The 21,237-nt window shown below is 42.4% G+C and overlaps 1 pseudogene; it reads left to right on the top strand.

Moving 5' to 3' along the window:
- The first annotated feature begins 3,844 nt into the window (after nucleotides 1-3,844).
- The window catches only part of LOC124040674, a 148,447-nt pseudogene continuing 131,054 nt past the window's right edge, over nucleotides 3,845-21,237 (top strand).

The following is a 21,237-nucleotide window of genomic DNA, read 5'->3' as shown; positions in this document are numbered from 1 at the left end:
CCTCATCTCAAAATAATACCACTGTTCCCACACAACAAGCACTGTCCCCTAGGCTCAATACAGAGCGTACTCTCTCCACTTCCCTTACATACAGTATCTTGATAGTGGTTTTAATAATAGATTGACCTTGCATAATAGAAAAATCTGTTTCTCATTGAAGTATAAATTGCTGCTTCAGGTTTGGCTGACCTGTTCATTCTCCCTTTGAAGTTTTGAATAGAAGAACACAATTATAGAAAGCATTTTGTTGTTGCTCATGCCATTAGTTATTACTAATTCACTTGATATTAGCATACCACAATTTATACTCTTAAAAACGTGCCAAGAACTATATCAACCATGTTCATTGGAATGCAGGTCTCTCTCCATATATAATATGAGACCGACTGGCTCGATTCGGTCTTATGTAGCAACATTTAAAATGGTGTATTTTACATTGGATAAAATTAGAGACTCAGAGCTAGAAAATGGTGTATCATACACTACAGTTGAAAATTGTATATCATACACTACAGTTGAGGAACAATGGGAAAGAAACTTGTAACTTTTAAGAAAATGGCCCATACATGTTTTGGTACCTACTGGTGAGCTCTTCTTTGTCTACACCCATTCAGAATCATTCACACCCTCTACAGCTTTAGCCCCGCCCATCTTTTTAAGGCTTCACATGTGAGGCCATGTACTAAACAGCCAAAGATTTCAAGACTAAAGCCTAGTTTATACTACGGGTGTGTTCGTAAATTTCATCTGGAGTGCCAGAATAGGCTCAGAGTGCGCTCTGAGAGTTGTCAGATTGTCTGTTTGTAAATTCAGAGCGTTTTGCTCACAGAGCACTCAGAGCGCACACAAGACGCTCTGGCCGAGGTGTAGGGTTGATCCGGGCATTCTGACCTAACATTAGCAGTCAAGTACCCAAGCCAACTACTGTTGGCTAGCTTGCTAGCTACTTCCAGACTCAAATAAGAGCACAGCTGTTTTATGTTATCCAGAGCGTAACTGTGCTGCTGGTAACAATTTTATTACACTTTCTTTGCCAACGTTTACTGACACAGGCCAAATTCAACTGGTAATGTGCATTCGTAATTTCATCAGTTGTTCTGCTCTCTGGAAAATTCATACAAGAGTGCTCTGAAATCGGAGTAGATAGCCAGAGCGAATTTACCAGCTACGTCTATTGACAGTTGTCGCAGTGACATCATGAACATTCTATTGAAATGGTTACTGGAGTCTTTTGTTTAGATATGTAGCTATCTACATAGTTAAACAATTAACTATAATCCCTACTCATGATGCTCCTAGCCTGCATGAATCTGCAGGCAGCTAATCAAACCAGGTTCAATGTTAGCTAGCTAACATCAGGCTATAACTATCAATGCAAATGCCTCTGAGATACGAATAATATTACTACACAGATCACACATGTAATGTTAGCTAGCTAACAGTACACTTTAACTTGAAATGAAAACAACATTGACAAATTTAGAAACGTAATATCTGAAAATGTAGCTAGCTAGACTATCTTACCCATATACATGGATGGACGCTTCTCCCTCTCTATCACGGATGCCATGGTTGCCCTTCGTTTGAAGATGTAATCCAGAGACAGGTGTTTTATACAACAGCTTACTGTTTGTTCTCTTTATGACTCCGTCTGCATATTTGCAATCAAACGCCAGAATTTTCTTCATCTCCTTAGCTATCATACTCCAATCTTGGTCCTTCAGAAAGTGGAGAGCAACACTTATGCACTTCTACTATGTGATATCTTTTTTTTCAAAAGCTGCGTTAGAAAGTATTACCTACACATACTGACCAGCTCATGTTATAGATACAAGCGTGCTACATGGCAGTCCAATCCAAACTCATATCTCGGTATATCCAGCCCATCCATTATCTCAGCCAATCATGGCTCGCAGGACGGTTGCTGTCTTTTTCTGTGGCTAAATCAACTAGGTTCATAATTTAACTATTGTATTCATATTTACAGATGGCATACAAGTTTGTAATTAAGGCACATGAAAGTTCACATGTTCCAGAAGGCATTCCTGTTCAAATGGCTTTTCTGGGAGGTAGTCACGCGCGACATACGCCTCGTTTCCTGAAACGAGTCACATATAACATACACTGAGTGTACCAAAACATTAGGAACACCTTCCTAATATTGAATTGCATACCCCCTTTTGCCCTTAGAACAGCCTCAATTCATCGGGGCATGGACTCTACAAGGTGTTGAAAGCAGGGATGTTGGCCCATGTTGACTCCGGTGCTTCCCACAGTTAGCTGGATGTCCTTTGGGTAGTGGACCATTCTTGATTCACACTGGAAACGGTTGAGTGTGAAAAACCCACTAGCGTTGCAGTTCTTGACAAAAAAGTGTGTGCCTTGCACCTACTAATATGATCCATTCAAAGGCACTTAAATATTTTGTCTTGCGCATTCACCCTCTGAATGGCACAAATTCACAATCCATGTCTCAATCGTCACAATCCGTCTTTAACTCGTCACTGACTGAAGTGGATTTAACGAGTGCCTTCAATAATACTATATACATCATCTAATACCATTTTTTATTTATTTATTATAAATACCTCCACTTTGCCAGTTGAATGACAGCAGCCTGCACTCACATCTTGGATCTGGTTTGTGTGTTATCATGCGTTTCAATTACTATTATCTGTCTGGCACCAACCTCACACGCTGCCTTCAAGTCCCAGTTTGGGACCAGGACCAAAGGGAGGCTCATTTCAATTTGTGCTTGTCCTTCTGTTCTGCCCTTTGTCTGATCGTGCTCTCCGTGTGCACTGAAATGAATACAGACATGGTTTCCCTTTACACTGCGAAGAGCATTAAATTAGTATTAGTGTGCCGGTAATGGCTGTTTCCTTTTCTCCTCAGGTCCACCCCCCCTTCCCTCCTTTCCCTCATTTAGCACTGGTTGCTAATTGTGTTTGCCTTCAGAACAGAGGACCCTACTTTACATTTGTGCCAGTCTTGAAAGACTTGAACGTACCATGATAATTTGACTGGCAACTTGAATCAATGGGCGCTGTGTTTCAGAGCCGGAGGCAATGCAGTATCAGAATCTATTCAGCCTCAATGTGTCTCTGTTTTCACAGTGCATTTGCCTCCTTATCTGAACTAGGCCTCGGTGGTACTTTATTTCTTGACGTTTAGTCATAAAAAAGGAATTACATGAATGTGTTGTTTGATAACATAGGTTGTTGTCACAATCCGATGGTGTTTTGCCACAATTGGACATTTTCTCTCATTAGACATTTATAATAATAATAATAATATAATAATAATATATGCCATTTAGCAGACGCTTTTATCCAAAGTGACTTACAGTCATGTGTGCATACATTTTACGTATGGGTGGTCCCGTGGATCGAACCCACTACCCTGGCGTTACAAGCGCCATGCTCTACCAACTGAGCTACAGAAGGACCAGAAAAGCCATTTGAACAGGAATGCCTTCTGGAACATGTGAACTTTCATTTCACTGTGAACATTTATACAAGTATTGACTTTATGATTAGGTACAGAGTGTAGAAATATATTTTTCTCTCCATAAACATGTAGCCTAAAGAAAAACATATGCTATATTAAAACACATCAGAATTGCGTCCTACCATTGATGATTCTTCATAAAACAATTCCTACTGTATGTGCCTCAATGCCCTCTCTTATTTGCTTCTCTGTACTACTCTCAAACCCACGCAATACTGAGACCTCTGTGGTGTTGCATCGACATTGTCTAGTTCACAATAAGCTGTAATAGTGTATTAGTTCAATAAGACCACACTACGTTAATGAGCTATGTTCAATGTGCCTATAAGAGCCGATGCCGGACAGGAGAAGCAGGTACGGGTAGTCAGACATTTATTTGGGAACAGACATAGAACAAGACAGGAACAGCGTCAGAGCACGGGTAACATGGACATATGACAAACAATGCAGCAGTGAGGGACAGAGCTGGGGAACTAACACATATAGGGGAGGTAATAAACAGGTGATTGAGTGAGTCCAGGTGAGTCCAATATCGTTAAAGCGCGTGACAGGTGTGCATAAATGGGAAGGCAGGTGTGCATAAATGGGAAGGCAGGTGTGCATAAATGGGAAGGCAGGTGTGCATAAATGGGAAGGCAGGTGTGCATAAATGATGGTGGCAGGAGTTCGTAATGCAGGGCAGCCTGGCGCCTGAAGAGTGGGAGCAGGCGTGACAGTGCCATATAGTATCCTGTCCCTGGACCCGAGGGGGCAGACCCACGCTGCCATCTACTCAACGGCCGCGAAGAAGAACGAGAAGAAACGCAGGAATAGAAACCCAGAGAAGAGCTGTGATGGAAGTCCGTCATGTGTACCCACTTCCCCATTTTTCATTATACTCATCATTATGTTCATCTCTACGGACAGAATTTTTTCCTGACCCAATGACAACACCAGGAAAAATCTAGACCCAGGCAAAAATAACTAGGGCCCTGCGTTTTCCTTGGAGAGGTCACTTAGTGAGAAGAAAAAACTGATCCGATGCTGTAGTTACGTTTATATCACAATCATTCAAAATGTCACAACTCCCTTTTCCTTCCTCATTGAAACCTTTTGGAGTGCTGATTAACAGTATCAGCTTCAATGGGACATGAATCAGAAAGACCAGGCCCAGCAGATGCTTCCCTAAATGTGTTTAATATTGCACATTTCCTCTGGTTATCGACTCATAGATCCAGCTTCAGAGGCTTCTAACCATATTCAAATGCATATTTTTAATGCCCCCCCCGTCCCACCACACCATGTGGCAAGTGTTCTACTATACAAAAAAAACTTGTTACCAGAGACTGCATATTAATAAGCTGCTTAAATATGTCGGCAATTCCCAACACTAAGCATTTTGTCTAATTAATAATAATAGAGTCCCTAGATGTTGGATTAGACAAATCCTATGCAGAATATAAATGCAACTGGTAATTTCGAGCGAAAATGTCAATGGTTATCCCTGTGGCGACCGTGGCGGGCGGTTGTAATTGGAATTGTAATTATGTTGCATTGTATAGCGCAAATGAGCTTGGCTAACATGTCAGAAGACTTTCCAGATGCAGGTCCTAAATCATAAAGGACTTTTCAACTGTCCACCTTGCTTCCCTCTCAACACCCTAAATTGGCATTGGCAAGGTTTCTTAATGAAAGCTTGTGCCTCTTCGTAACCCCGGATGAAATGTCACTGAGGTGTTGGTTTTGTAAGGGCTTCGTCTAATAAGGCTGACTCGCAGTGTACTCATTGTGCTGTCTAAGAGGTCAGAGGGAAAGGTTGGTGGGGGGAGGAAGTGTAATGCACATGGGAAGAGGAAGAAGATCTCCACATGCTGTAGGATAGCTTAGCAATAGCAGGACCCCACAGGATAAGTATTATCACCCCCCCTGCCCCCCTCATTGTACCTAGGGAGATGGAGGCTGGATGATAGACATCCTTTCCCCTCAACAATTCATGTTAGAAGGAGACAAATACAGCTGATTACAATATGTAGACTAATCTGAGTACCCTGAGGGAAGGGAATGAGGGAGCGGGAGCAGCGATCTGCCAGAACGGGAACACATGGTGGGTTTTTGTGTTGATTTTCCCATACACATTATTATTAGTTCATCCTAAAGCACAAACATGCCCGCTTTTAATATAATCAGCACAATTTAAGTACTGTTAATGCAGCCTTTAATGGTAACCCTCGCAAGGCTGCCAGCCCAGACAGCATCCCAAGCTGAGTACCTAGAGCTTTCGCAGACCAGCTGGCTGGAGTGTTTACGGACAGATTCAATCTCTCACTGTCCCAGTTTGTTGTCCCCACTTGCTTCAAGATGTCCACCATCATTCTTGTACCCAACAAAGTGAAGGTAACTGAAGTAAATGACTATCACTATAGCACTCACTTCTGTCATCATGAAGCGCTTTGAGAGGCTAGTGAAGGACCATATAACCCCCATCTTACCTGACACCCTAGACCCACTACAGATTGCATTCATCCCCAACAGATCCACAGATGATGCAATCGCCATTGCACTGCACACTGCCCTATCCCACCTGGACAAGAGGAGTACCTACTTGTAGGAATGCTTTTCATCGACGACAGCTCAGCTTTCAAAACCATACCCTCCAAGCTCATCACTAAGCTCAAGGCCCTGGGTCTGAACCCCTCCTTGTGCAGCTGGGTCCTGGACTTCCTAACAGGCCAAACCCAAGTGGTGAAGGTAGGCAGCAACATCTCTGCCACGCTGATACTCAACACGGGAGCCCCACAGGGGTGCATGCTCAGCCCATTTTGTACTCCCTGTTCACCGATGACTGCGTGGCCACACATGTCTCCAACACAATCATTAAGCTTCCAGACGACACAACAGGGGTAGGCCTGATAACCACCAATGACGAGACAGCCTACAGGGAGGAGGTGAGTGCCTTGGTGGAGTGGTTCCAGGAAAATAACCTCTCCCTTAACGTCAACAAAACAAAGGAGCTGATCGCGGACTACAGGAGACAGCAGTGAGAGCACGCCCCCACCCACATTGATGGGGCAGCAGTGGAGAAGGTCAAAAGCTTAACGTTCCTCCCTGTGCATATCACTGATGATGATATCACTGCCAAATTTATTTTGCAGTATTACTTTAGTGCCTTGTTGTAAACAGGATGCATGTTTTAGAATATTTTTTTTATGTACAGGCTTCCTTCTTTTAACTCTCAATTAGGTTAGTATTGTGGAGTAACTACAATGTTATGTATCCATCCTCAGTTATCTCCTAACACAGCCATTAAACGCTGTAACTGTTTTTAAGTCACCATTGGCCTCATGGTGAAATGCCTGAGGGGTTTCCTTTCTCTCCGGCAACTGAGTTAGGAAGGACACCTGTATCTTTGTAGTGACTGGGTGTATTGATACACCATCCAAATTGTAATTGATAACTTCACCAGGCTCAAAAGGATATTCAGTGTCTGTTTTTTATTACCCATCTACCAATAGGTGTCCTTCTTTGCGAGGTATTGAAAAACCTCCCAGGTCTTTGTGGTTGAATCTGTGTTTGAAATTCACTGATAGAATGAGGGACCTTACAGATAATTGTATGTGTGGAGTGCAAAGATGAGGTAGTTATTCAAAAATCATGTCCAACACTATTATTGCACACAGATTGAGCACATGCAACTTATTATGAGACTTCTAAAATACTTTTTACTCCTGAATGTATTTAGGTTTGCCATATCAAAGGGGTTGAATACTTATGGACTCAAGACATTTCAGCTTTTCATTTTGTATTAATTTGGTCGCTGGCCAAACTAAGCAATCGGTGGAGAAAGCCCTTGGTCAGGGAGCTGACCAGGAACCCGATGTCAGTGGTGGAAAGTACTTCATTAAAAATACTTTAAAGTACTACTTAAGTAGTTTTTTGGGGTATCTGTACTTTACTACTTATATTGTTGACAACTTTTACTTTTACTTCACTACATTCCTAATGAAAATAACGTACCTTTTACTCCTTACATTTTCCTTGACACCCAAAAGTACTAGTTACATTTTGAATGCTTAGCAGGACATGAAAATTGTCAAAATCACACACTTATCAAGAGAACATTCCTGGTCATCCCTAATGCCTCCGATTTGGCAGACTCACTAAACATAAATGCTTAGTTTGTAAATTATGTCTGAGTGTTGAAGTGTGCTGGGTGACTTTCACTTTTAGTCATTTTCAATCTTTTACTCAAGTATGATAATTGGGTACTTTTTCCATGATCACTCTGACAGACCTCCAGTGTTCTTCTTCTTCCTTCTTCCAGAAGGACAACCATCTCTGCAGTACGCCGCCAATCAGGCCTTTATGGTAGTGGCCAGATGGAAGAAACCCCTATGTAAAAGGCACATGATAGCCCGCTTGGAGTTTGCCAAAAGGCATCTAAAGTACACTCCGACCATGAGTAACAAGATTCTCTGGTCTGATGAAACCAAGATTGAACTCTTTGGCCTGAATGCCAGGTGTCCTGTCTGGAGGAAACTGGCACCATCCCTACGGTGAAGCATGGTGGTGGCAGCAGCATGCTGTGGGGATGTTTTTCAGCGGCAGGGACTGGGAGACTAGTCAGGATCGAGGGAAAGATGAACGGAGCAAAGTACAGAGATCTTTGATAAAAACCTGCTCCGGAGTGCTCAATCCCAATAAAAGGTGTTATTACGTGCTCTACTAAGGCAGTTATTTATCTTATAACTTGTCCTTGTGGTAAAAATGATGTAGGTAAAACGAAGCGCGAATTAAAAGTACGTATCTCAGAGCATCGTAGCACCATTAGGTGTAAAAACTTTACATATCCAGTTGCGGCCCACTTCTTGGAGGCAGGCCACTCGATTTCGTCTCTGCGTTACATTGGCATCGAACATGTCACCCTCCCTAGGAGAGGGGGTGACCTTGATAATTTATTGTTAAAACGAGAGGCTGCCTGGATCTTTAATTTAAAGACCCTTGCGCCCTTCGGTTTCAACGTAGACTTTGATCTGAAGCCATTCTTGTGATTATTGTGACTTTGCCATTGTAATTGTTTGTAAACTTGTGTAGTTAAATTAATCTATGAGCGTATGCTGTCCATTTGTTGTTTGTATGCTGTTCTTTGTATGACATTTTAATATTTGATTATTAACCAATGATATTAGGCCACTCTTGGCCATGATTACAGACACCTGTGTCAAAATATATAAACAAGTCATCCCGCAGTGTTTGTGATTATACCCTGATGAAGACAGCTTGGCTGTCAAAACGTTGGTATTACATTTTTGCATCTGAGCTCCTAGAGTGTGCGGCTCTCTTTTATTTTCAAGTTTATACTCCGCTAGCCAGCACCTCGTCTTAATAGGTTCACCTTCCAATAAGACAAGACCCTAAGCACACAGCCAAGACATTGCAGGAGTGGCTTTGGAACAAGTCTCTGAATGTCCTTGAGTGGCCCAGCCAGAGCCGAGACTTGAACCCGATCAAACATTTCTGGAGAGGCCTTAAAATAACTGTGCAGCGACGCTCCCCATCCAACCTGACAGAGCTTGAGAGGATCTACAGAGAAAAATTGGAGAAACTCCCCAAATACAGGTGTGCCCTCACTTGTAGCCTCATATGATAAAAGACTTGAGGTGCTTCAACACCTTTGGCTGCATACGTATTCAGAGTAAATGGTCTGAATACTTACAGTGAGTGAAAAAAGTATTTGATCCCCTGCTGATTTTGTACGTTTGCCCACTGACAAAGCAATGATCAGTCTATAATTTTAATGGTAGGTTTATTTGAACAGTGAGAGACAGAATAACAACAATACAATCCAGAGAAAAACACGTCAAAAATGTTATAAAAATTATTAGCATTTTAATGAGGGAAATAAGTATTTGACCCCCTATCAATCAGAAAGATTTCTGGCTCCCAGGTGTCTTTTATACAGGTAACGAGCTGAGATTAGGAGCACACTCTTAAAGGGAGTGCTCCTAGTCTCAGTTTGTTACCTGTATAAATGACACCTGTCCACAGAAGCAATCAATCAATCAGATTACAAACTCTCCACGATGGCCAAGACCAAAGAGCTCTCCAAGGATGTCAGGGACAATATTGTAGACCTACACAAGGCTGGAATGGCCTACAAGACCATCGCCAAGGTGACAACAGTTGGTGCGATTGGAAGAAACACAAAATAACTGTCAATTTCCCTCAGCCTGGGGCTCCATGCAAGATCTCACCCTGTGGAGTTGCAATGATCATGAGAACGGTGAGGAATCAGCCCAGAACTACACAGGAGGATCTTGTCAATGATCTCAAGGCATCTGGGACCATAGTCACCAAAAAAACAATTGGTAACACACTACGCCGTGAAGGATTGCATTCCTGCACATATACATGCCCGTCTGAAGTTTGCCAATGAACATCTGAATGATTCAGAGGACAACTGGGTGAAAGTGTTGTGGTCAGATGAGACCAAAATGGAGCTCTTTGGCATCAACTCAACTCGCCGTGTTTGGAGGAGAATGCTGCCTATGACCCCAAGAACACCATCCCCACCGTCAAACATGGAGGTGGAAACATGATGCTTTGGGGGTGTGTTTCTGCTAAGGGGACAGGACAACTTCACCGCATCAAAGGGATGATGGACGGGGCCATGTACCGTCAAATCTTGGGTGAGAACCTCCTTCCCTCAGCCAGGGCATTGAAAATAGGTCGCGGATGGGTATTCCAGCATGACAATGACCCAAAACACAATGCCAAGGCAACAAAGGAGTGGCTGAAGAAGAAGCACATTAAGGTCCTGGAGTGGCCTATCCAATCTCCAGACCTTAATCCCATAGAAAATCTGTGGAGGGAGCTGAAAGTTCGAGTTGTCAAACATCAGCCTCGAAACATTAATGACTTGGAAAAGATCTGCAAAGAGGAGTGGGACAAAATCCCTACTGAGATGTGTGAAAACCTGGTGGCCAACTACAAGAAACGTCTGACCTCTGTTATTGCCAACAAGGGTTTTGCCACCAAGTATTAAATCATGTTTTGCAGAGGGGTCAAATACTTATTTCCCTCATTAAAATGCAAATCAATTAATAACATGTTTGACATGCGTTTTTCTGGATTTTGTTGTTGTTATTCTGTCTCTCACTGTTCAAATAAACCTACCATTAAAAATATAGACTAGTAATTTCTTTGTCAGTGTGCAAACATACAAAATCAGCAGGGGATCAAATACTTTTTTCCCTCACTGTATGTAAATGTGATATTTTTTTGTCGTTTTAGTGGTTTTCTTCCTCTTCTGATGAGGAGTATGAAGGATCGGACCAATGTGCAGCGTGGTAAGTGTTCATGTTATTTATTGGAACAGAAACACTAAACAAAATAACAAAGAGAGTGAAACGAAAATGAAACACTTCTGTCTGGTGCAGACACACAAAGAGAGAAAACAACTACCCACATCCATAGTGGGGAAACAGGCTGCCTAAGTATGGTTCTCAATCAGAGACAACGATAACCAGCTGCCTCTGATTGGGAACCATACCAGGCCTAAACATAGAAACACGACACCTAGACATACAACATACAATACCCACCCACATCACACCCTGACCAAACTAAAAATAGAAACATACAAAGCAATTTACGGTCAGGGCGTGACAGTTGTTTTTGTAATACATTTGCAAAAATGTCTACAAACCTGTTTTTAACATCTCATTATGGGGTATTGTGTGTTGATTGATGAGGGGGAAAAATTATTGAGTACATTTTAGAATAAGACTGTAACATAATAAAATGTGTGAAAAGTACTTTCCGAATGCACATTATCAAGCAAATCACACATTATCCAGATACTAATTGTTAGCACTTGGTGGTCTATAGCAGCTTCCCACAAGAATGGGCTTTCGGTGAGGCAGGTTTAGATTTGAAGCTCAATATATTACATACAAAATGTGAGATAGGGATATTTTTTATATCGGCATTTAAAAGTACATATCAATTATCAGCGTGCCCCAAGGTGTGTTTGATGGTGGAGGCAAGTGAAATAAAATTATATATGCATTAGCTTTATAAAGTCCCCCACCACACTCCCTATCCAACTCCCCTCCACTCTCCACTCCCTTCCCAAATACTTCCCTTCTCTTTAATCTAAAATGGGCCTACTGTGCTGGCTGTATTTACTCTCCCATTGCGCATCATTAAGAGGATAAAGTCAGTGAACAGTGTATAGGCCTGAACTGTGTTAGGTTATTAAATAAAGGAAACAGCTTATGGTGAACATTGTCGACGTTATAAAACGGATCCCTATAGATTCCCTTCAGATAATGTAAACCGTGTCGCGTTACTGTGTTAAATAGCTCAAATTAATCATCCTTATTTGAAACAGAAATTTATAAGAGGCCTGTATCTTTGGCTATAGTGCATTACTCAGTGGTGTACTCATCCTAAAAGGTCATATATAAAACCGCATTCCATTGCTACGGTACATTATAATGAATAAGTACGCAATGCGTTCAGATTTTATAGTATTTCTTCTGCTTCTGTTTCTTGGGATGGACTCGTCATCTACAGTATCTGATATATCTCTCTATCTCTCTCTTTTCCTCTCTGTTTTTCTCTCTCTCTCTCCCTCTCTTTCTCTCTCTCTCTCTTGCTCTCTCTCTCTCTCTCTCTCTCTCTCTCGCACTCACCCCTCTCTTTCTCCAGAGCTGTGTGAAGTTGGAGAACAACCTTAACGATATCAAGCACATGACTCTAAGGCGAACACGGGGCACTCTGTGAGGCGTTCAGGTGAAAGGAGGAGGTGGAAATGAGAAGAGGGGAATGGGTCGCCATGGAAACGTCACCATCGCAATAACATGAGTGGTGATGGAGGGGTTTGGGGGGAGGTGTTCTCAGTCATTCCTAATTATTGGGGGAACAAATTAGTTTTATAGTCACCATTCAGCCTCTCCCTCTCGGAGGGATTCATTTGTCTGTAGGGGAATGCCAAGATTGGCTACACGCTGGAAAAAATGTAAATGTTTAATTTGTTGAAAATAATGCTTAGGTGGAGTCCCCAGGCAGTATCGGAGTACTTTAAGCAGTGAATCATAAGGGTGTTTGCAATTAGAGCTTGAGATTTATTTAGCAGTCATTGGAAATCACAGGAGGGAGACCTTTGACACTGTGACAAGATTGCCAATCTGTTCTCTCGTGTGAAGACGGTTGCTTTTTTAACACATGGCTAGGTACATCGCGGACTGATTTCATTCCACGGGGACAAATGACATGAACACATCTCAAAGTCTGTCGTAAGTAGAAGTACATTTAATTACATTACCAATACATATAAATAGACTGTTCGTACCAACTCATTACAAGCAATTTTCAGTAGCATACAGTACTGCATATGGTGAGGTTTTTATACTTGTGAATACAGTTGGAGCAGCCAATAATACTTTCCAAGGTTCATAGTTTTGAAACAAGATAGCAGTAGTACTTTTCTATGGAACATAATTTGGGTCTTTACGTGTCAAAAAAGACATATGTCAAATAACACTATTTGACGCGTCAAATAAGCTTGTTACCAATCAGGACCTGAATATGATTGCACATAATAATTTAACATGTTCAACAATTTTGTACGTAGTCATTACACATTGATTACACCATCACTCCTATTTCATATGTCACAACGATTCATCGATACCTATGCTATGATGCTGTTAATGTTTTGTCTTGCGCACCTGCCGCTGCAATCTCTGGGACAGTGCTGGTCAGACACACACTTCCCCAAGCTCTGGGACAGTGTTGGTCAGACACACACTTCCCCAAGCTCTGGGACAGTGTTGGTCAGACACACACTTCCCCCAAGCTCTGGGACAGTGTTGGTCAGACACACACTTCCCCAAGCTCTGGGATAGTGTTGGTCAGAAACACACTTCCCCAAGCTCTGGGACAGTGTTGGTCAGACACCCACTTCCCCAAGCTCTGGGACAGTGTTGGTCAGACACACACTTCCCCAATCTCTGGGACAGTGTTGGTCAGACACACACTTCCCCAAGCTCTGGGACAGTGTTGGTCAGACACACACTTCCCCAAGCTCTGGGACAGTGCTGGTCAGAAACACACTTCCCCAAGCTCTGGGACAGTGTTAGTCAGACACACACTTCCCCAAGCTCTGGGACAATGTTGGTCAGACACACACTTCCCCAAGCTCTGGGACAGTGCTGGTCAGAAACACACTTCCCCAAGCTCTGGGACAGTGCTGGTCAGAAACACACTTCCCCAAGCTCTGGAACAGTGTTGGTCAGAAACACACTTCCCCAAGCTCTGGGACAGTGCTGGTCAGACACACACTTCCCCAAGCTCTGGGACAGTGTTGGTCAGAAACACACTTCCCCAAGCTCTGGGACAGTGCTGGTCAGACACACACTTCCTCAAGCTCTGGGACAATGTTGGTCAGACACACACTTCCCCAAGCTCTGGGACAATGTTGGTCAGACACACACTTCCCCAAGCTCTGGGACAGTGCTGGTCAGAAACACACTTCCCCAAGCTCTGGGACAGTGTTGGTTAGAAACACACTTCCCCAAGCTCAATCATCATCTAAAATACCCCTAATTTATAAAACAGTTTTTGTAGTTGGTTGATGATAGTCGGACCCGGTCCAGTCAAGCCACACTAGCCAGATGAAGCTAAAGTTTCAATTCGCTAGTTCGTTGAGCCCTCTCCCGCTAGATTGAACGATATGCATCTTCTAGTGATCTTTTACAAAGCGAGGATGACAGGGAAACGCAGCAGAGAGGAGGAGGCAAAGTGAGAGGTTTTACTCTCGCCAAAATCTGTCCAAAATAAGCCGAATGCGTTTCTATGGGTTTATGTTGTACCTAAACTTCCTTCCCACCTTTGGGACAACGACTCCCATTGTTTGGGCGGAGACATAAACATATTGTCATTATATACAGATCTCTGGTTGCAGTCTAATTTCTTACATGGCGGAGGGAGAAAGAGCATGATGCTCGTGAATTTGCACATCCTATGTAATGTAAGTACTAACGAGTCTAAATCCAATAGCCTAGTTATTGTTTTATGACACAATCGTTTATCACATAGGCAGCTACGCAGAGTCGTGGCGCCAAGTAGGCCTAAGATATTTACTGTGCGTTGATTGACAACTGAACAGCAAGTGTTGACTAGTTTATAAAAGGTATCGAACTGACTGAATATCCCTTTGTCATTCATAAATCATGAAACGGGGTTATACACTGAGTATACAAAACATTAAGAAAAGCCTGCTCATTCAATGACAGACTGACCAGGTGAATCCAGGTGAAAGCTATGATCCCTTATTGATGTAACTTGATAAATCCATTTCAAACGTTGTAGATGAAGGTGAGGAGACAAGTTAATGAAGGATCTTTGGCTACTTTGAAGAATCTCAAATTTAACATATATTTTGATTTGATTAACACATTTTTTGGTTACTACATGATTGCATGTGTTATTTTACAGTTTTGATGTCTTCACTTTTATTCTACAATGTAGAAAATAGTAAAAATAAAGAAAAATCCTTGAATGAGCAGGTGTATCCAAACGTTTGACTGGTACTACATGGTACTACATATTTACATATTCATTGTTGGACATAAAACACTGCAAAACCACCAGGAAGTGATTTTATTTTTGGAAATATTTTGCCAAGTATTCCCACCATAATAGAGAGGAAAATGTAAGCACCCAAGGCTGTGTTACAACCGGCTGTGACCGGGAGACCCATGAGGCGGCGCACAATTTGCCCAGCGTCATCCGGGTTAGGAGAGGGTTTAGCCGGCCGGGATTTCCTTGTCCCATCGCACTCAAGCGAATCCTTGTGGCAGGCCAGGTGCCTGCAAGCTGACTTCGGTAGCCAGATGGACAATTTTTTCTCCGCCAGATTTGTGCGGCTGGCTTCCGGGTTAAGCGAGCAGTGTGTCAATTTGCAGTCTCCAAATGATTTGTCATTATGTTCCGGACCCACGACCATGCACAAAAATAGCCCTGAGTTACAGTACATATAAGGAAATCAGTCAATTGAAATAAATTAATTAGGACCTAATCTATGGATTTCACAAGACTGGCAATACAGATATGCATCTGTTGGTCACAGATACTGTAACAAAAAAAGGTAGGGGCATGGATGAGAAAACTAGTCAGTATCTGGTGTGACCACCATTTGTCTCATGCAGCGCGACACATCTCCTTCGAATAGAGTTAATCAGGCTGTTGATTGTGGCCTGTGGAATGTTGTCCCACTCCTCTTCAATGGCTGTGCGAAGTTGCTGGATATTGGCGGGAACTGGAACACGCTGTCATCCTGGGCTTTTGTGGTTACATCTGGTTTGCGTTTATGAGGCCGGTTGGACGCACTGACAAATGATCTGAAACAACATTGGACATGACTTATGGTAGAGAAATTAACATTAAATTCTCTGGCCACAGCTATGGTGGATATTCCTGCAGTCAGCATACCAATTGCACGCTCCCTCAAAACTTGAGACAGCTGTGGCATTGTGTTGAGTGGGGCAAAACTGCACATTTTAGAGTGGCCTTTTATTGTCCCCAGCACAATGATCATGCCGTTTAGTCAGCTTCTTGATATGCAACCCCTGTCAAGTGGATGGATTACTCACAGGGATGTAAACAAATTGGTGCACAGAATTTGAGAGAAATAATATTTGCGTGCATAAGGAACATTTCTGGGGAAAAAAAATTCAGCTCATGAAACATGGGACCGACACTTTACATGTTGTGTTTATATTGTTGTTCGGTGTAGTTGATGAGCCAATGCATTAGAATGTAATAGAGGCCACTAAAATATAGTTATTTTGGGATGCCTGGCTGGCTACTTTTTTGTATTTGACTGGCTAATCTATCTACTTGTGGAAAACACTGTTGTCATAACGTTAGCTTGGGCTAACAGGGCTAGGTAGATAGCTAGCTTGTTTAGTTTGTTATTTATGTGTTGGACAACTGAGTATTTTTTTTTAAATGGCTCGTTTGACCCTGATCTCATGTCAAATGCTCACGCATTCGGTCGAACAAATACTAGCTTATTCTGTGCACCAATTTGGCTTTCTCTGCTCTTAACCGTGTCCTGAACACCTCCAAAACAAAGGTCATATGGTTTGGGAAGAAGAATGCCCATCTCCCCACCAGTGTGATTACTACCTCTGAGAGTTTAGAGCTTGAGGTACTCACCTCATACAAGTACTTGGGAGTATGGCTAGACGGTACACTGTCTTTCTCTCAGCACATATCAAAGCTGCAGGCTAAGGTGAAATCTAGACTTGGTTTCATCAATCGTAATTGTTCTTTTACCCCAGCTGCCAAACTAACCCTGATTCAGATAAACATCTTACCCGTGCTAGATTACGGAGACGTAATTTGTAGATTGGCAGGTAAGGGTGCTCTCGAGTGCCTAGATGTTCTTTACCATTCGGCCATCAGATTTGCCACCAATGCTCCTTATAGGACACATCACCAGTACTCTTTACTCCTCTGTAAACTGGTCATCTCTATATACACGTCACAAGATCCACTGGTTGATGCTTATTTATAAAACCCTCTTAGATCTCACTCCCACCTATCTGAGATACCAACTGTAGCCCTCATCCTCCACATGCAACACCCGTTCTGCCAGTCACCTTCTGTTAAAGGTCCCCAGAGCGCACACATCCCTGGGACGCTCCTTATTTCAGTTCACTGCAGCTAGCGACTGGAACGAGCTGCAAAAAACACTCAAACTGGACAGTTTTATCTCCATCTCTTCATTCAAGGACTCAATCAATGACACTCTTACTGAGAGTTGTGGCTGCTTTGCGTGATGTATTATTGTCTCTACCTTCTTGCCCTTTGTGCTGTTGTCTGTGCCCAATAATGTTTGTAGCATGTTTTGTGCTGCTACCATGTTGTTGTTATGTTATGTTGTGTTTCTACCATGCTGTGTTTTCATGTGTTGCTGCCATACTATGTTGTTGTCTTAGGTCTCTCTTTTTGTAATGTTATTGTGTCTTTCTTGTCGTGATGTGTTTTGTCCAATATTTTTATTTTATTTTACATTTTTAATCCCCCCCGTAGGAGACCTTCTGCCTTTTGGTAGGCCATAATTGTAAATAAGAACTTGTTCTTAACTGACTTGCCTAGGTAAATAAAGGTTAAATAAATAAATTAAAAAATATATATTACCATTGCAGTATCGTAAACACATAGTAAACACATTGCGGCCATAGTGCGTGCTCGTTTGCAGACTGACTGTAGTGGTGGCACCGGCTTGTGCATGCAAATTCAGCACACACAACATTCTACAATAGCATTTTGTTATTTGACGCGTCATATTAAACACGTATTCGATGCATCACATAGGGATATTTGTGTGTTTATTCTTTTACACATAAAGGCCCGAACATCTTTCCATTCTTTTCACACAGTGCTTTTAATCAATACCCATCGGAACTGTTTTGAAACAGAAAGGGAACTTTATTCTTTTGGACGATGCTTCTCTCTGTTTGCTGAGTCAACACAACCAGAGTAGTGGTAAGGTCAGTTGGGCTGTAAGGTAAAGCGTAAGGTATGGCGTTTCGCTACACTCGCATTAACATCTGCTAACCATGTGTATGTGACAAATAAAATTTGATTTGATTTAACTTGTGTGTGGTGTTAATGTTACTAACATTTGTTTTCCTTTCACAGTAGGGGATGAGGGGGGAGGGATAGAGAGAGACAAGAGAGACAGACACACTGGTGGCAGTACACTCCATGGTCTGTACCGAGGACGATACTGTGTTAACCTAGCTAAATGTATCTGTGTGAGCAGGGTAGGATCTTCCACACTGTGAGGGACCTGCAATGCTTATGAAAAATGCAGGTTCCCTGACAGCTAATAATGTCTGACATCAAAGTCCAGCTGGCGTGCCTTCACCTCTCCGTGGCTAAGGAAGGGATGGAGAGTCATAGGGAGTGGGGGGAGGTGATCTTCCTAGGGTAGGGACTAGGGAGATTGAGTGGTGTGTGTGTGTGGGTGGGTGTGTGTTCCTCCTAGGGTAGGGAGATTGAGGAGTTGAGGGTGAGGGACGGGGGGTTGTGGGGGTTGTGGGGCTGGTGGGGAGTGTTGTCAGGGGCCACGGACTCCCGCGGCTTGCTGACACCATGTTCTCATTACTTATGTTGAGTCATCCAGGATCTAGGAAGTGGATCCCTTGTTAAGGCCTGGGCACCATTAGTTCTCAGCAACAGGTTTGTGCAATTATCGACACAGCATACAGACACGGCTTAGGGTGAGGAGGGTTGGGCATGGGTTGTTTAATGAAGAACTCTATGTAAACTTGTTAGAAACAGGATAAAAGAGTGTACATGCAGAATTCCAAAACGCTACACTCGTAGAAAAAAGGCGCTATCTCTAATCACAAAGGGTTCTTCAGCTGTTCCCATAGGATAACTGAAGAAACAATTTTGGTTCCAGGTAGAACTTATTTGGTTCCAGGTAGAACCCTTTCCACAGAGAGTTCTACATGGAAGCAAAAACAGGTTCTAACTGGAACCAAAAAGGGGTCTAACTTGAACCAAAAGGGGTTCTCCTATGGGAACAGCTGAAGAACCCTACTGGAAACTTTTTTGTAAGAGTGTATATCCACCAATTTTCACATTTGTGTTTTTCACGAGAAATGAGTGCTTATGGCTACCTTCATGTATGTGTAAAATATTACTGTCCTCAGGTTTTTTATTCATAGATGTCAGATGGGTATTACTAGCAATCCATTGTTTGGATGGAATGGAATGTTCGCATTCCGTATATTTAACATATAAATTCAACAGATCACAAATCTAGCCTTATGCTAGTGTTTTCGTTAGAGTTAGGATCTTTTCCCAAATGGCACCCTATTCCCTATACAGTGCACACCTTTTGACTAGAGCCCAAATCTCATATTACACTACTGATATATATATATATATTATTTACAATTGGCTCATTCAACCCCCTCCTCTCCCCTGTTACTATTCCCCAGGTCATGGCTGCAAATGAGAACGTGTTCTCAGTCAACTTACCTGGTAAAATAACGGATAAATAAAACATGTTTAACATAACATATATTTAATATATTACATATATATATAACATAACATATATAACATATATATATAACATAACATATATATATAACATATATTTAATATTGATGTCACAAATGTATAGTTTCTACAGTTCTTTTCGTCACATTTGACTTTGTAAAAACCTTGCAGTGCTAGCTACTTTTTTCTCTGAGAGTGAGGCAGATTTATCTTATTTTGTAGCAAAATGTTGTTTCATTTCAGAGAGACAAACAATCTAGTGATAGGTTTCAAACAAATACATGTCTGTCATTTAACAACCCTGTGCCACGATTAGATGTCAAAATAATTTCTGAAAATTGATATATAGCATTTTGGAATTAAACTCTTCACATGTATTTAATATATACAGTACAAGATAATGTTATGTGGTGTGTAGTGTATTGTCTGTAGAGGGCTCGCCATTTGGCTCATTTTTCTGTCATCTCTTTTTTCCCCTTTATAAAAATCAACGTTGAGTATTTGAAGCCGCTAAAGACCCTGTGACCAGACAAAAAGGCTTTCAACACAGAGACACTGAAACCCTGGCAATTGAAGTAAAAATGCGATCATTAGTCCCAGAGACATTACGTTGTTGCTAATTAGGAAGAGCAACACATCGTCTTCCTCAAAGACTCCATTAGGTTACCGACTGAAGTCCCGTACCTCTCTTCTCCCCTCCTCTCCCCTCCGCTCCTTCCTCTCTTTGGCATCACACCAGGACAAAGAAACATGGATTCATTATGAGAAGAAGATAAGAAAGTGTCCCTTACCAGCACAAGTAGCTAGAGACAGCAGGACGTAGAGAGGAGAGAGGAGAGAGGAGAGAGAGAGGAGGGGTACTTTAATACTGAAGCCAATCTTAATTGGTCACGTCCTAAGGCAGCTTGTATAATTAAGATGACAGTGCCTGGATGTGGAGTGGACGGTCTCGAAGGTCTCGTCTCGTCCCTCCAGACATTTGTGACACGCTCCCCAGAGCTCTCATTACAACGATGCCCGGCGATGGCTTTTATAACAGGGCCCCTGTCCCATTTGAAGGAGTGAGCGGATCCGCAGAAGCTTTATGTCATGTTTGTCATTTATTGTCATGTCTTGTCCCTGTGCTCCCCATGCTATTCGTTTCCCTCTGCTGGTCTTGTTTGGTTCTATCCCTCTCTCTCCCCCTTCCCCTTTCACTCTCTCGCTCTCTCTTCTCTCTGTCGTTCCGTTCCTGCTCCCAGCTGTTCCTATTCCCCTAATCATCATTTAGTCTTCCCACACCTGTTCCCGATCCTTTCCCCTGATTAGACTCCCTATTTATTCCTTTGTGATCCGTTCCTGTTCCATCGGTTCCTTGTTTTGTATTCCATGCTGTAATTGCGTTTCGCCCTGTCCTGTCGTGTTTTTTGCCGTGATTGTGTACTGTCCTGTCCTGTCGTGTTTTGTGCCTTCTTCAGACGCTGCGTGTGAGCAGGTGTCTCAGTTGACTACGGCCTGCGCCTACCCTAATTATTGAACAAGGCGACCTGCAGTCTGTGGCCGCTTCTCCAGTTGTTTTCCCCTCTACTATCTAGAGGATTTCAGTTATTCGGTTTTGAGCATTAATAAACTCTGTTTCTGTTAAGTCGCGTTTGGGTCCTCCTTCACCTGCAT

The sequence above is a fragment of the Oncorhynchus gorbuscha genome, linkage group LG08, assembly GCF_021184085.1.
Source record: "Oncorhynchus gorbuscha isolate QuinsamMale2020 ecotype Even-year linkage group LG08, OgorEven_v1.0, whole genome shotgun sequence".
NCBI classification, from domain to species: Eukaryota; Metazoa; Chordata; class Actinopteri; order Salmoniformes; family Salmonidae; genus Oncorhynchus; species Oncorhynchus gorbuscha.
This window is presented reverse-complemented; position numbering and strand designations above follow the sequence as displayed.